This window comes from Cynocephalus volans, chromosome X (assembly GCF_027409185.1).
Source record: "Cynocephalus volans isolate mCynVol1 chromosome X, mCynVol1.pri, whole genome shotgun sequence".
NCBI lineage: Eukaryota > Metazoa > Chordata > Mammalia > Dermoptera > Cynocephalidae > Cynocephalus > Cynocephalus volans.
The window spans coordinates 37,229,715-37,246,742 of record NC_084478.1 but is presented as its reverse complement, the minus strand read 5'-3'; the positions used below and the strand labels follow the sequence as shown (position 1 = coordinate 37,246,742).

General features: G+C 38.3%; 1 pseudogene; it reads left to right on the top strand.

Moving 5' to 3' along the window:
• The first annotated feature begins 453 nt into the window (after positions 1-453).
• Positions 454-15,957, top strand: LOC134367879 (archaemetzincin-2-like; annotated as a pseudogene).
• The last annotated feature ends 1,071 nt before the right edge of the window (positions 15,958-17,028 follow it).

Below are 17,028 nucleotides of genomic sequence, written 5' to 3'. Positions count from 1 at the left end.
CACATTTGGTGTAACCTGCAACAGGACTCTTAGCAGATACAGGAGCCGAAAGCCCTTGGAAGAAGAAGGAAATGTGAGTATGCTGTGTCCTATGGCCAGCTTCCTGTTGACTGGGATCTGGTTGCTACACAAGGCAGCATAGACCAGGTACTATGGCAGAAAACCCCTTGGGACGGGGAAGAAATGTGGCTGTCTTTGAGTGTGTGGTGTCCAGTGGCCACTTTTCTGCTGACCAGAGCCTGGCTTTTGCTCACTCTGCTGCAAGTTGATCAAGTTTTGAAGTGGAAAGCAGAGTTGTTGGCAGATGATGTGCAGCGACTGGCAGATTTGAGGCAGAAAGAGGAGTAGTTGGAAGTATGGGTAGATGTCCTAGAGGACGACGTGTGGCAACTGGCCACTCCTGCCGCTCACACTGGGGAAGATGACCAACCCAGTGGTGAGTTGGGGGAAACTATGCGTCTCCAGGTACAACCTGTTGTGCACGAGAAATTGAGGCACAAGCAGCCTATGGGAATGGACGGACAACCTGTGGGCAATCCACAGGTGACCCAGTTCACCACCTATGTCCCATAAGGGACACATCTTGCGTATGGATATGCTTTCTGGTTTGCACATGCAAACAACAGTTGGACAGTTTCAGCTACAAATACGGAGAGTAAAGCCTGTGTTATGAGGATATGCTAAAGATGACCCACAGGTGTTACCCAAGCCAAGACGTCTAGTTAATGTAAAGCAATATCGCCTACCAGGAGGACACGCAAAAATAAGTGCTACTATATTGGAATTAGAGAAAGTTGGTATTATTTTTCTGGCCCAGAGCCCATTTAATGCTCCAGTATGGCCAGTGAAAATGCCTGATGGGACCTGGAGAATGACTGTAGATTATCGAGAACTAAACAAAGTAGTGCCTCCTTTGCATGCAGCTGTGCCTTCAGTTCATGACTTGATGGATCAGCTGACGACTCAGCTGGAGACTTATCATTATGTATTGGACCTTGCCAATGCTTTTTTTCTCCTTTCCAATCTCAGCTGATAGCCAAGATTAGTTCACCTTCACGTGGGAAGGAAGACAGTGCAACTTTCAAGTATTGCCCCAAGGTTATCTGCATAGCCTGACAACCTGTCATGGTTTGGTGGCTGGGGACCTAGCCAAGTGGACTAGGCCCAGCATAGTTACAATGTTTCACTAAATTGATGATGTGTTACTAACCTCTGATTCTCTTGCAGATTTAAACTAGGCAGCTCCAATGCTACTAAATCATTTGGAAAAATGAGGGTGTGCCGTGAACACAGCCAAGGTGCAAGGACCTGGGCTGTCAGTCAGATTCCTGGGGGTGGTCTGGCCAGTTAAGATGAGGGTCATCCCAGAAGCTATTATAGATAAGATACAGACATACACTTGACCCACAACGGTAGCTCAGCTACAGACGTATTTGGGACTTCTGGGGTATTAGAACACTTTTGTACCCCATATGGCCCAAATGGTATGCCCACTGTATGCATTAACAAAGAAAGGAGCTCTCTGGGATTGGACTGAGGAAGTAGAACAAGCTTATTGGACTACAAAAAGGGCAATACAGCATGTACAAGCTTTACAAGTAGCTGACCCCACTAAGCCGTTTGAGTTAGATGTACATATAGCCCAGGAGGGGTTAGGATGGGGTTTGTGGCAGAGACAAAACTGATTCTGCACACCTGTAGGATTCTGGTCTCAGCTCTGGAAGAGTGCTGAAGTGCACTACACCCTAACTGCATATTCTGCCTTGATAGCCACTGAAGCTATCACAGAAACTGCCAACATCCTAGTAAGGACAACATACCCCATACTATGTTGGCTGTGCACGTGGGCAACCAACCCTAAAATGGGTGTAGCTCAGACTCCCACTCTGTCTAAATGGGGAGCATATATAGAACAAAGGAGCACTGTGTCAATGAGTCCTCTGTCCAAAGAGTGGCAAACTGTGCTAGGACCAGTAGAGGTTGTGGAGGAAACTTTGGCACAACCATTACCCATGGAGGTGGAGGCTACACCTTTCCGTGAGGGACAGGGACCTATCACAGAGAAAGCTTGGTATACAGATGGCTCTATCATGGGACCTTCAGCATCGTGGACAGCTGTTGCTGTCCAGCCCTTAACTGAAACCATGTGGTATGAAAATGGCACAGGGCAAAGCAGTCAATGGGGCTGAATTGAGAGCAGTGTGGATGGTGATAAAAAATGAGCCTGGGCCATTAACCATCTGTACTGACAACTGGGCTGTGTACAAAGGTTTAACCCTTTGTATTTCTACTTGGAAGTATCAATGGTGGATGTTAGGCCACTGTCCCCTGTGGGGACAAGCCATGTGGCAAGAGTTATGGGAATTGGGGCATGAGAAAGAAGTGACTCTTTTCCATGTCACAGGACACTTCCCCTTAGCCAGTCCAGGAAATGATGAAACTTACCTTGGCTAAGGTAAGATGGCTGGAGAGAGCCCCGGCTACTGATGTAGCCCAGTGGTTACATCGATGAATACAGCATGCTGGCAGTAAAAGCATGTGGATGGCAGCTCAAAGATGGGACCTGCCTATAAAATAGGAAGATGTAGTGAATGCTTGTCATGCTTGTACAGTGTGTGCTCAAGAGAGTGCACACCCCTGGTGGGTGCCCCGTACAGATGGGCAAATAACTCGAGGAAGGGTGCCCCTTATATGAGGGCAGGTGGACTTTGTCAGACCACTGCCAAGATCACAGAATTTCAGATAAATCTTCTCTGCTGCTGATACGGCTACTGGTTTTCTGTTTGTATGGGCTTGTAAAGGCCCCAGACCAGGTAAGCACTGTGAAGGCATCAAATAGCCTTACTGCCATATATGGCTGGTCTGTAGTCATAGAGAATGATAATGGAACCCACTTTACTGGACATGGGGTCCAGAGGTGGGCCTCGCCGTTGTCCATTCAATGGAAGTTACATGTGCCATATCATTCCCAGGCAGCGGGAATGATTGAACAGTACAATGGTCTTTTTAAAAAGGGGCTATGGCTATATACCTAACCCCCACCCCTGAAGGGGTGGACACAGTGGTTATGGCCAACAGTCAGAATTCTAAATGATAGACCCCACAAGGGTAGGCCCTCTCCAGTGGAAGCTCTGTCGCATAAGGATGCAGAACCTATACAGCTGCAAAACACTACTAAAGATATGCTTTTGTAGCCAGGATATGGCAAGAATGGAAATATTCTCTTACTGGCCCCAACCTGTTTGCAACAGGGACAGACAGTACAATGGGAATGGCCTTGGAGAATAAAAGCCCCCCATATATGCTGGTAGGTTTAATAGGGCCTTGGGGAAAAGGATAAGATGAGGGCTTGCAAGTTACAGCTTGAGTGACAAGTACCTGGCTTCCTGAGTAAAGGTGACATGGCCTGGAACAGATAAACACTCTATTCCAAAGCACACATTTGTATTATCATTATTGCCAATTATGAGTTCCCCTATACTGTTACATGTAGAACCTACAGATCCAACAGTGTTAGCAGATAAAGTATGGTATCATAAACCAGGTGAGATACCTACTCCTGCAACCATCCTTTCTAAGGATGGCAAACTGACATGTATCTTACCAGAGGGTTGAGAACTTCCCCTATCGGTACCAATAACTCTTTTGTCTTTTTGCCCATAGTGTTCTGGCTGCAGGCACCACACCAGAGTCATGTGATCAACATGTCGCCCTGCTGAATATGCATTGAACGGCCCATCGGTATGACTGCAGGATTTGCATGCAGGATCACACCAATGGTTACTACTAATCAGACATATGCAGCTGACAGTTAAAAAGACAGAACTACAAGTCTTAGGACATATTGAACGGACAATAAGTTATGTAAATGTAAGGATCATTTATCCTTGCTAAGGGAACATTGTGGAAGATTCTGAATGTGTAGATTATACAGTGAGGGACCCTGAAGGGGTGGATTGTTGGGAAAACGGAACAATTTGGTCAAGCTCCCCTCGCCTTGGAGCCAGTTCAGGGTCGTTTGGTAAACATTGTGTATGGGTGGTGCACCTACATGGTGACGCCGCTTTGGCTGGTGTTTTACTGCCTCAGGCGCCTGCCGTGCATAGCCATGTTTTTCCAGACCTGCAGCTTCCAAGGATGGTGTGGCTGGTTGCCTGGCTTATAGACCTGCATGAAGGGGTCTGGTGACCCAGCCTGGCATGTGAAGGGTTTGTAACCCAGTCTGTGAATGGGCTTGAGCAGTCTGGGCGCTCCAGACCCAGCACTATCTCAAGCATCGGCCCAGTCGGTGCAGGATTACCTGCAGGTAAAAGAGCCGCAACAACTAATGTGGTCACCTAGCTTTACAATTGGCATCACAAAAAGGATTAAGAGCTAGACAATTGGCACTGTGAGCAGGATTCCAGACATTAGCCTCGCAGTAGCCCTTGTTGTAGACAGACAAAGACCTTTTCCAAAATTAATTATCACTAAAATCTAGAATAGTTACGTCATTATTTAAATTGGTTTTTTTGTAACAGGCTGAATGCAATGTATCTTTGGTTAATTTATTGCCAGGTCAATTCTCCAACTCTGAATAAATGTTTCTCAGTGCTTGCCAAAGTTGTCTCCTTACAATAATTATAAGATTAATCGACTACTAGAAGTTTTTTTCTTAAATTTGTTTATTTTCTTTTGTTTAATTTCTCATATGTCTCTCATCTTACAGTTTAGTGGGAAAATCTTGTCATTTTTGAAAATGACATAAACTAATTACTCTTGCTGTTTTAACCCAGTAATTGGTAATAATGACTAAACTGTTTTGGAAACTTTGCTGTGTAAAATTTCACCCAAAATGAGTTTTCTATCAAATAATAATTGAATAGAAAGTTATAATGATACCACTTTTATTAAGAAAATATAATGATTTTCTGCAACTTTAAATGCTATATTGGATGAGTTGAGCAATTTGTGTTGTTATTTTATTGTTGTTCCTACCATTTAAAAATCTTCAGTGGAGGATTTATGAATATTCCTGAGTTTACTATTTTTAAAAGTCCAAGATGTTCTGAATGATGAAACTATATAAAAATATTTGATAATGAACATAGTAAATAATTGCACAAAAATGATGACTCATATCGGAGTGGTAGTATTTTGAGTTATGGTTCTTCATCATCATTATAGTTTCTTATACCTTTTATATTTTAAAAAATTAATGTTAATACAAAATTAGAATTGCACAACTGATCACAAATAGCATTTATTAAAAATACTGAGAAAAAAGTCTCAAGGCATAAATACTTTGTCAGGATGGTAAAATTAGTGGTATTTTTTACATCATCTGATTTCCTGTATTTTCCAACCATATGTCAAGGTTTGGCTTTCATAATTCCCATACTCAACCCAGCAAATAGCAGCCTTTCTCTGTTAGAAAAAGAGTCACCTTAAATTTGCCCCTCTGCAGTGAGCTGTGGTCCTCTCTGCACTGTCTTTATCCCCTCCCCCATTCCAAAAGATCCCGACTGTAAGGTGCTGCTTCCTTCTCATAAAAGCTAATGGAAGACTCAATGTGGGGAACCAGGCTGCTCTGTACTGCTCTTTCTGCATCTCGAAGACACAGAACAGCCCTACCTTCTCCTGATGAGGAGGTCCACGTGATGACTCTGCTCCCTGCCTGCCAGAAAGAACCAGGAGTCAGCCACAGCTTAATGTGAAATGGGTTTCTTAGGGAAGGGATGAGGGAGAAAGGAGAGGGAAGACCAGGGAGAAGAGCAGATGGGAGGGGAGAGCAGTGCAGGTAAGGGAGGAGGTGACATCTTTTTTCCACAATAACTTCCTCTACCCCCATCCTCCCCACCATAATTATCGTGAACAATAAAACTATGTTCTCTGACAAAAAGTTTATGCAAAAAATAAATAATAACACCTTCAGAGAAATTTAAATTTTCAATGCCTAAAAATAATATATATAAACAAGTATACCACCTCTTGCTTCCAAACTTCTCTAGTTCTCCCTTACAGGCTATTGAATTGAGATGATGGAAAATTCTAGACTGGACCTACCAGCATATTATAGGGTTCAGTTTAGTTTTTAGTCTAGTTTTGCTTCTTTCCTTTGATTAAGCTAGTTTGATTAGGTTAGCAAATGCAAGTTGCTTGGAAACTATTTGTCAATGCCATTGTTTTGTATGTTATAAAGAAAATATTCTCACTTTGTGATAAATCTGTATGGATACTTTTCTTCTGATATCTTTATATTCATTTTGTTTACTAACATTTTTAAATGAAGTCTTATTAATTATTTTGTAGGGTTTTTTTAATTAGTATTGGAAGTGCTTAGTGGTTTTACTTTCTTCTGTGTATAGAACAACATCCTCTTAGATATTAAAATGAGTGCCCACTATTTTAAAAATATTCTTCTTACAAGTTTTGACATTTTCTTTAACTTATTTATTAAAATTTCTGTTTCTTAGGCCTATTTCTTTTTTGACTGATGATTGAGTCTTTTATTATGTTCTGATTACAGTTCTATCTACAACATACTTATTTTATGAAATTCATTGCAGTTGTTTTTGAACATGTCATTGATCATTTGTTTCTGTGATATGTCTCATTAGTGTCTGAAAAAAATTGTTTATTCTAATTTTGCAGTGTGTTGAATTTAAACATAAATCTTTTGAGGAAATCCTTATACACTGTTGGTGAGAATGTAGATCGGTGCAGCCATTGTGAAAAGCTGTATGGAGGTTCCTCAAAAAATTAAAAAAAGAACTACCATGTGACCCAGCAATCCCTCTTTTGGGTTTATACTGAAAGGAAATAAAATCAGTACCTTGTAAAGATATCTGTACTCTCATGTTTATTGCAACATTATTCACAACCTCTAAGGTAAGGAAATAACCAATATTTCTGTAGACAGATAAATAGATTAAAAAAAACTGTTGGGGTGCTGGCCTGTTAGTTTGGTTGGACAGAGCAAGGGTTCAGATCCCTGTACTAGCCAGCCACCAAAATAACCAAGCAAACTAAAAAACAAGCAAAAAACTGTGGTATACACACACATACACAGATGCAAGCACACACACACTAGAGTATTATTCAGTCTTAAAAAAGAAGATCCTGCCATTTGCCACAACATGGATGAAACTGGAGAACATTATGCTAAACTAAATAAACCAGAAACAGAAAGAAAAATACTGCATGATCTCACTTATATGTGGAAGTGAAAGAATAATGTTGAATATGTAGAGATATAGAATAAAACAAGTGGTTACCAGGGAAAGGGGGGTGCAGAGAAAATGGGTAAATGTGGATCAAAGGATATAAAGTAGCAGATAGAGTGAAGAAGTCAGGAGATTTAATATACAGCATCAGGACTATAGTTAATGCTGTATCATATTTGGGATTTTTGATAAAAGAGTAGATTTTAGGTGCTTTTATCACCCACACAAAAAATGGGTAAAATTGATTAAACTGGTTTTCATAATTTACCAGTTGTCTTTCTCTGTAATTTAATTATTAACTCATCATTGTTTATTTTATGGAGTTCAGAAACAAAAAAATCAAAATATTCTTCCTCTGTTTTTTTCCCATGGTGTTTTCTTTTTCTGACTTGTTTGGTATATTTCACCCAACTGGATTCCACAGAAGTGTAAGTGGCATTTATTTGACTCCTCTTCCAAGTTATACAAACCATTTTTCAGATCAGATCCTTTAAATTTCAGCTAAGAGACTGGAAGCTGATTATTTTCTTTTCATGTTTAGCCACTAAGTTACTCAAGGTCAGTGAGAAGTTTGGCTACCACCTGGTACCTAGCTTCCTACTGGAGTCTACCTAGCTCCCTACTGTGGTCTTTGTCTTATATTTTCTCTCTAAATAAATTGCAACACCAGCCTTCTGTTGAATACCTGTATTATTAAAGAGTGTCCTGTGTTTTTAAATATTTTTTTCTCTTTCTTCTAAATTGATTCAGTTGACTGGCTGCTTTGGTAAGAAGCCAGAATAAAACAATATCTCATTTTGTGGAGTTTTTTTTAAAGGATGGTGTATATTTTTTCCAAAATTATACTACAAAAAATTTCAAGCATAAAGAGAAATTTAATAAATCTTATAGCAAGCTTCCATATTTTCAATACCTAGATTCTACTATTAACATTTTATTCTACTTTTTTATCACACATTTGCTCATCTGTCAATTCATTTATCCATCCTTTAAGCCATCCTGTTTTTTAGGCATTTCAAATAGGTTTTCAAACATTAGTATTCTTTCCTCTAAATGTATCAGCAGATAGATCATTAACTAGAGTGAAATTTGTTTGCCATGTTTTCTATTTTGATGTAAAATTTACATATAAGGCAATGCATTCATCTTAAGTGTGCATTTTCTGAATTTTGACAGATACATTTACCCGTGCAACTCAATCTTCTACGAATACATAAAACATATCACCCTAGTAAGTTTTCTTATACCCTTTGGTAGAAAATCCTGACCCTTACCCTTCCAGAGGCAATGTCCTGATATTTTGCTCTGTACATTATTTTTTCCTGCTCTAAAATTTCATATAAGTAAAATAAGACAATATATATTATTCCACTTATGAATATTGTATAGAATATAATACAGTAAAGAGTATGTACTGTTTTGTGTAAGGCCTCTTTCACTCAGTATAATTATTTTGAGATCTGTCCATGTTGTTGGGCATATCAGTAATTTGTTCTTTTTACTGCTCAGTGGTGTTCTATTACCTGTGTATACCGCAGTTTGTTCACTCTTATTGATGGACACATCCGGGCTGTTCAAAGTTTTGGCTATTATAAATACAACTATTGTGAACGATTTTTACATATCTTATTTTGAACATATGTTTTCATTTCTCTTTGCTAAATATGTAAGAGAAGTTTTGCTGTGTCACATGATAGATGTATTGTTAGTTTTATAAGAAACTACCAGAACTTTTTCTAAAATGGTTGTATTGTTTTGTACCCCACCAAAAATGTATGAGAGCTCTGGGTGCTCACAACCCCATGAACATATAGTTTTGTCATTCTTTTAATTGTAGCCATTCTCCTGTATATGTAATAAAATTTCACTGGGCTAGTTGGCATATCTTTTTCAAAGAAAATTCGTCTCTGACTTCTAAGTGCAAAGTAGTTTTGCTTCTAGACTTCAGACACTAGGGCTGGCCAGTTACCTCAGTTGATTAGAGTGCAGCCTTATAACCCCAAGGTCATAGGTTCAGATCCGCATACTGGCCACCTGCAAAAAACAAAAAACAAAAACAAAAACAAAACTAGTACTAATCAGACTTGTGTTTTTTACCTATGCTGCTGTCACTATTGAGTGGTTATTAAAGAAGCCCTACATGACAAACAGCCTCAGGCACTCCAATATTCAACATGCTGAACATGGGTACTTCAGAAAACAATTCTGCTAGGTTTTCACAACACAGTTTTGTGTTAGCTCCCAGTATCCTTTTTCAACTGGGACCGAATTGCATTGTATTTGTTATACATGTTCCTGACATGTTGATTGGAGCTTTTTTCTGTTTTAGTCATAAATTATGTTTTAGTTCCCATTTTTCATTTTTGTCACTAATTTCTGGAGGAAGTAAAAGATGTACATGGGCATTTACTTCATTATTTCCTCAGCTTTTCATGCGGAAATATTTAAAGGGAAAAAACATCAGCAGGATATACAGTTTTAAATTATGAAGCAACATTGCAAAAAACACCGTTAATCCCTAAATCCATTTTTATCATGATATGCTAGTAGTGAAAATGGAACTATCTGAACTCCATTTTTCATCACTATATTAATGAGCTTTAAATGATTTTGTTTTATTTTAATCTCCAATTGAAATTTCACCCCATGCAGGGTTCTCTTATTGAAAATTATAATAAGGAGGTTTTCCATGTAGTTAGTAAATTGGTGTTTAAGGCTTTTAATTTTTTTTTTTTTTTATTGGCAGCTGGCCAGTGTAAGAATTAGAACTCTTGCCCTTGGTGTTATAACACCATGCTCTAACCGACTGATATATATATATATATATATATATATATATATATATATATATATATATATATATATTTTCAAACAGGAAAAATCAGTTTCTAATCTGTTACATAACAAAAGTTTCTACCAATTCCAATGTACTGAGAATACAATAGAAGTAACATGCCTGCCTGAAAAATAAAAACTAAATAAGTGTGAATTATGATATTAAATTTTCATTTCCCAAGGCAGAGATTAGAGTTTATGTATAAAAGTTAATGTTTTTTTAAAAATTAATTTTAAGTATTTATTTTTCTCAGGGTAATTAGTATATTCAACATTACACAGTGTAATCATTTTTTGTGGCCCTTTACCGATTTTTTGCTAACCACCTCCCTCTCCTCCCACTTTCCCAGCTCTGGTAGCCTCAGTTCTGTTCTCTTCTTCTGAAAGTTCAAAGAATTGTTGTGATTGTTGTCTCTTTCTTTTGTCTTTGCTTAATGTTTTTAACTCTCACTTATGAGTGAGGACATGTGGTATTTCTCTTTCTGTGCTTGGCTTATTTCACTTAACATAACTTTCTCTAAGCTCATCCATGTTGCTGCAAATGGCAGAATTTCATTCTTTTTTTATGGCAGAATAGTATTCCATTGAGTATACATACCATATTTTCTTTATCTAGTCATATATTCATCGACATTGAAGTTGGTTCCATTGCCTGGCTAGTGTAAATAGAACTTTGATAAACATGGGAGTGCAGGTATCCCTTCAACCTGATAATTGCCATTTCTTTGTGTATGTACCCAGCAGTGGGATTGCTGGATTGTATAGCATCTGTAGTAGTTTGAGGAAACGCTATACTATTTTCCATGATGGCTGAAAATTATTCCTTATTATAGTAAGGAGGTATTTCTTATTATTAGGTTTTCCTGTCTACCTACAATGTTGTTGGTAGATTGATGTTAAGACCTTTTTTTTTTTTTTTTTTTTTAGTATTGGCAGTTGGCTGCTGTGGGGATCCCAATCCTTGACATTGGTGTTATAATACCATGCTTTACCCAACTGATAACTTTTTTTTCAAAAAAGGACAATCAGTTTCTAAGCTGTAACATAACAAAACCTTCTACCAATTCCAATGTATTGAGAGTACAATTGAAGTAACATGCCAGCCTGAAAAATAAAAACTAAATAAATATGCATTGATATTAAATTTCCATTTTTCAAGCCAGAGATTAGAGTTTATGCCTAAATGTTAATGATATGTTAGTAAATATTCTGATATGTAGGCAGTTTTCTAATTCAGAATGCCAAATGATTGTCAATGCTTGTAGTGAAAACGTACAGTCCAAGATCCAACAGAATTCTATGTATAGGCCCTAAAGGGACACTAATGGGTGTTTGATGACAACATCTCAATTAAAAAAATAATCTGGTGGTGGATGGACTGTCTTGAGGCCTTGTGGCAGGGGAGGGCATCGACATGCCACTTCTATGAACAGGCCCAGAAGTGTGTGTCAGTGTAAACCTTGCAGTGAAACAGCTCTTTAATCCATTCAAACTGTGGAAATAAGCAAATATCAACCAAATAAGAATAATCAAAGGCTATTTATTCAGAGCTTGCTATATAGCAAGGGAATCAGCCACTGTCACTTGCATTTTGGTAAAGACTCAAAAGCAGGCAGAAGAATGAGAAAGCTTTATAGTGGAAAGAAGGGAAGGCTTTAAGTATGCCCTGATAGGAGAGTTCTGGCATGAGGAAGTTATAGGTGGGCTAATCAGAAGTTGGACAACCTATGTGATTGTTTAGGGATATAAATTTGGCCTTCTCTGGTTGGTCATAAGTTGGAAGCTAAAACAAAAAGGAAAATGTCAGCTATTAATCAAGTTCTGGACATTTTATTATAGTTACAGAGGTTACTGTTTGGCTTCATGGATTGTTACTAGAGATAGTTGTCTGACTTCCTACAAGTTTAGCTAATAGATAATAGGCTGGCTTCCTAGGCTGATTGCTGTAGATAATGGGTTGGACTGCTGGGCTGGTTGCAGCAGGCTGTGAGTAGAGTTCTATTTTTATATAAGGTCTGTTTGTTGTCCATTCGTATGTTTAGTCTCTCAAAATCAAAGGATGAATGTTTTGCATAGGAACACAGTATGAATGAATCATTCCTGTCACTATGCAAATGTATTAGTCAGGGTTCTCCAGAGAGATAGAATTAATAGGATATGTTATAAATATATGAGAGGGATTTATTACGGGAATTAGCTCACACAATTGTGAGGAAAAGTCCTACAACAGGCCATATGTAAACCAGATGCTGGTAGTGTGACTCAGTACAAGTTCAAAGGCCTCAAAATCAGGGAAGCTGATGGTGTCCTGGGTGTAAGTCCTGGAACCCAAAAGCCGAAGAGTCTTGAGCTCTCGTGCCCATGGTCAGGAAAGAAGAGTGTATCCCAGCTCTAGTGGATAGAGAGAGAGCTTCACCTTTTTCCTCTGTCTTTTGTTCTCTCCACACCCCCAGCAGATTGTATGGCTCCCTCCCACATTGAAGGTGGGTCTTTCCCACCCAGTTCACTCAGATGCTCATACTAATCTCTGCTGGAAACACCCTCATGGACACACCTAAAAAGATAGCTTTACCAGGTTTATCAGCATTCCTTCATCTAATCAAGTTGACACCTAGAATTAACCTTCACAGCAAACAATACATAACTTTTTTTTTTATTGATTATACATATTCACAGGGCAAGAGCTGACTGTCAGCACCTATGCCCAAGATTTGGTGAGCAAGTCAATGCTGTCAGCATGCCCACCACCTCAAATTGAAATTATTCCCCACGTTCCCCATGCAACCTCTCCCCAATGCCCCTTTCCTTTACCCCATACCCCCTACCCTGGCCACCCAAAGTCTGTTCTCTCCCTCTGCATCTTCAACACAGCACTGTGGTCTTTCTTTACATCCTTATTTCTCTCTTAACTCCTACTTATGAGTGAGTACATGCGGTATTTTTTCCTCTGTGCCAGGCTTATTTCACTTAACATAACTTTCTCCAAGCTCGTTCATGTTATTGCAAATGGCGGAATTTCATTATTTTTTATGGCTGAGTAGTATTCCATTGTGTATATATACCCCATTTTCCTTATTCAGTCATTCACTGATGGACACTAAGGTTGGTTCCAACTCTTGGCTATTGTAAATAGAACTGCAATGAACGTGGGAGTGCATGTATCCTTTCGACATGATGATTTCCATTCCTTTGGGTATATACCCAGAACTGGGATTTCTGGATGGTATGGTAAATCTATCTGTAGTTGTCTGAGAAACCTTCATACTGCTTTCCATAGTGGCTGTACTAATTTACAGTCCCACCAACAGTGTAGAAGAGTTCCCCTTTCTCCACATCCTCACCAGCATTTGTTATTCTCAGTCTTTTTGATTATAGCCAGTCTAACTGGGGTGAGATGATCCCTCAATATGGTTTCGATTTGCATTTCCCTGATGATTAGTGATATTGAGCATTTTTTCAAGTACTTGTTGGCCATTTGTATGTTTTACTTTGAAAAATGTCTATTCAGCTCCTTTGCTCATTTTTTAATCAGGTTATTTGTATTTTTACTGTGTAGTCATCTGAGTTCCTTGTATATTCTGCATATTAATCCCTTGTCAGATGTATAGTTTGCAAATATTTTCTTCCATTTTGTGGGTTGTCTTTTCAGTCTTTTGGTTTTTTCCTTAGCTGTGTGGAAGCTTGTTAGTTTGATATAATCCCATTTATTTATTTTTCCTTTTGTTATTTGTGCATTCAGGGTCTTATTCATAATGTCTTTGCCCAGTCCTATTTCCTGAAGTGTTTCCCCTATGTTTTCCTTTAGTACTTTTATAGTTTCAGGCCTGAAAAGACACTACAAAGAGCCCTCATCTCAAAGACTCCATTGTGTTGCTTTGTGTTGCTTTGCACCCCATGGATTTATCACCCCACTTCCCCTGGGTGATGGAGATGCAAAGGATTACTCAAAGCCCATCTCTACTGAGCAGTGAGAGATCCCGAAGTGGTTAATCTCCCTTTGGGATGCTCAAGCGAGAGCCAACCCTTCCTTGGGAAATTAACACGGAATTGGGGTTCTCTTCCTGCATTTATTTTCCAGACCAGGAAGTTACAGGAAGAGAACAAAGGTGGGGTTATAGTTTAACAGTATAGGCTGGTAACTTTCAGTGAAACAAGCCAGATTACATTCAAGTAAGGCAATTAAGTGGTCCTATCAACACAAGCTTGATATTAGCAAACATTCCTTTATATAGCAATTTCTCAGTATCTTTACATAACGGTCAGTAACTAGTCTGTCTTTGAGCCAGCAACCTGCTGTGCCACAGTCCTTATCTTGCAACAGAGACTTATAGCCTGAGGAAAATTTCCAGTCCTCCGCAAGGTCAATATTTGAAACTGCAAGGCTTTGGAAAACCAGCCCCTGTGAAGTACATATGCTTTATAGTATATTCCACACCACTGATTGTGTTGCAATATGAAAACTTAGATGGTAGAAAACAGCTGATGAACAAAGCTTTCCATCCAAACAGTGATCTATTTTGACTCTTCTTTCAGAATCATATTGGATCATCTTCTATCTTGAACACCCTTCTCCAAGACTTTGAACAGTTTATTAATAATCTCTATGAAGAAATGTAGCATTTATATACTGACTATTGGATCTCTAAGGAACATTAGGATTATCATGAAAGAATGTACTAAATAGCCCAAGGGCTACTGTGAATCATTTTTCTATGGTTTGACAGTAAAACTCCTAGAATAGTTTCCCGTTTCTGCAACTTGGTATTTCTTTAGATTAAATGACAACACACAAACCTTACAAACTCACACGGGGAATGTCCTTAAGTTCTTAAAAAAGGAAGAAATCTGAAAATTTCTTCTGTATCATGGTGTATTAGTCCATTTCTGTTGTTTATAACAAAATACTTGAAACTGGGTAATTTGCAAATAAATAAAATTTATTTCTTACAGTTTCAGAGGCTGGGAAGTCCAAAATCCAGGGTATACATGTAGTGAGGGCCTTCTTGGGGGAGGTGACTCTCCACAAAGATGCAGGGTATCACACAGTGAATGGCCCGAGCAAGAGAAAGAGCTGAGCTTCTCACTTGCTCTCCGTATGAAGTCATCATAAACATGACCATGACCACCTGTTAAACCATCAATGGACTAATCCATTCAATAGGATATAGTCCTCAGAAACTAATCACATTTCAAAGGCCCCACCTTTCAAAAATCATGATTGGATTTCTTACCCTCTTAACATTCTTACAATGGAAATTAAGTCTCCAATGCATGAACCTTTGGGGGACACATTTAATCCATAGCAAAGGGGGATAACAATAATTGATATTTACCAAAGAGACACCTGGAATTTTGTCTTTGAACAAGCTTCTTTCACAGAGGGTATAGGGATAGGCAGCTTTTCCAGATATGGTAGTGATTTTTATTTCTTGAATTACAAATGCAAAGTGAAGAAACTCAAGAGAATATCTCCAAGTGGCTATTCAATTTTTGATACCTGTTTTATTTCTGAAATCACCAGCATTTCATTGTTTCAGTTCTATAAGCCTTTAACCCATGAAATAGGACACATATTTGGAGTCTGATATTACCAGTGACTGGCAAGCATAATGCAAAACTTTAGCTACCTAAAGACAATCGGCCTCTAAACCTTTGCCCCATCGGTTTAGGCAAGATACAGTGTGTTATTTACTTCAACATTATAGAAAGATTAAAAGCACTGGTGAGGTGGATTAATGATGAATCCACTACCATACCTGGAGCAACTCTAAAATACCACTATCAGGATAATATGAATTGGAAGAAAACTATGGAACCCTTTGAGGAATGAGATGACTATATAATGAACTGTCTTGCTGTTTTGCAAAATAAGAACATTCAAATAGGTGCAATTAATAAAAATTGTGTATTAAATTGAGTAATATGGTAAATGCTGTAATAAGATTTCATATATAAACTTTAATCTTATTGGGTCCTTTTATTCAATCACTTCTCTTTTCTTTCTAAGATTCCATCACTAGAAAATTTGTCTGATGCACACGTTCTGAATGGTGCCATGCAAGTCTGAAGACAAGAAACATCTAACTTTAATAGTTCATACACTAAAAATGTAACAAATGAATTCTGTTTTCTCCTATTTATTAGTGCTGGGTTAGGATATGAGGATTTTTTTCCTATAGAAACTAAATGTCCAGGACTAGTATACCCATATTCTTCAGTGTGTGAAATGGCAGCAAAGAGATAGAAAGTCACCGGACAATTCTTAGCTATCCCCTGAAAGAATGGAAATAGCTTAAAGCAGAAATACTCCTGTTGAAAAAGGAGAATAATTGATAATTTGAGACTAAGACCTCTAAGAGCAGGCATAGGTGCAGATGAAGTGGATTTCTAGAGAAGAACAGACTGTAGAAATATCTGCAAAGTCAGGGGTCATTTGAACCAGAAAACTGACACGGTATCCAATTTAAACCACCAGTTTATCACCCCTTATGTCACGATGGATGGATAAATGTAACTGCTATTTTAAATTTTCACCCTGAGTTCAGAGAGAAAGTCCTCTCTGAAAACTGGGAAACTAAAATTATATTCCAATGTAGGAATATAATTACATTTTATATATATTTAGTATTTAGTCTTTAATTATATACTTTTCCATAACTGCATTAATGGTAACATTCAGACAGATTTAGATTGCTAAAGAAGACTCAAAGAACCCAAAACAAGGTTTGCAAATCCACGGTTTGTTTCAGGGAAAGGATAAAATAAATCAAAAGTCTTAGAGTCAAGATTTGTCACATCCACAGACTGCCTTATAGCAAGGGATTGGAAAGCTTAGAAGCAGGTTCCAGTTGTTTTCCCCCTGAAAGGCTCTTAATATTTATGGTTTATCCTTGGATCAGGAACAGGAACCACCACCACTTGCATGGAGCCAGCAACATTGGCCAGGAGTCAGTATCATGAATATATGTCTCCTATTTCATCAAAATAT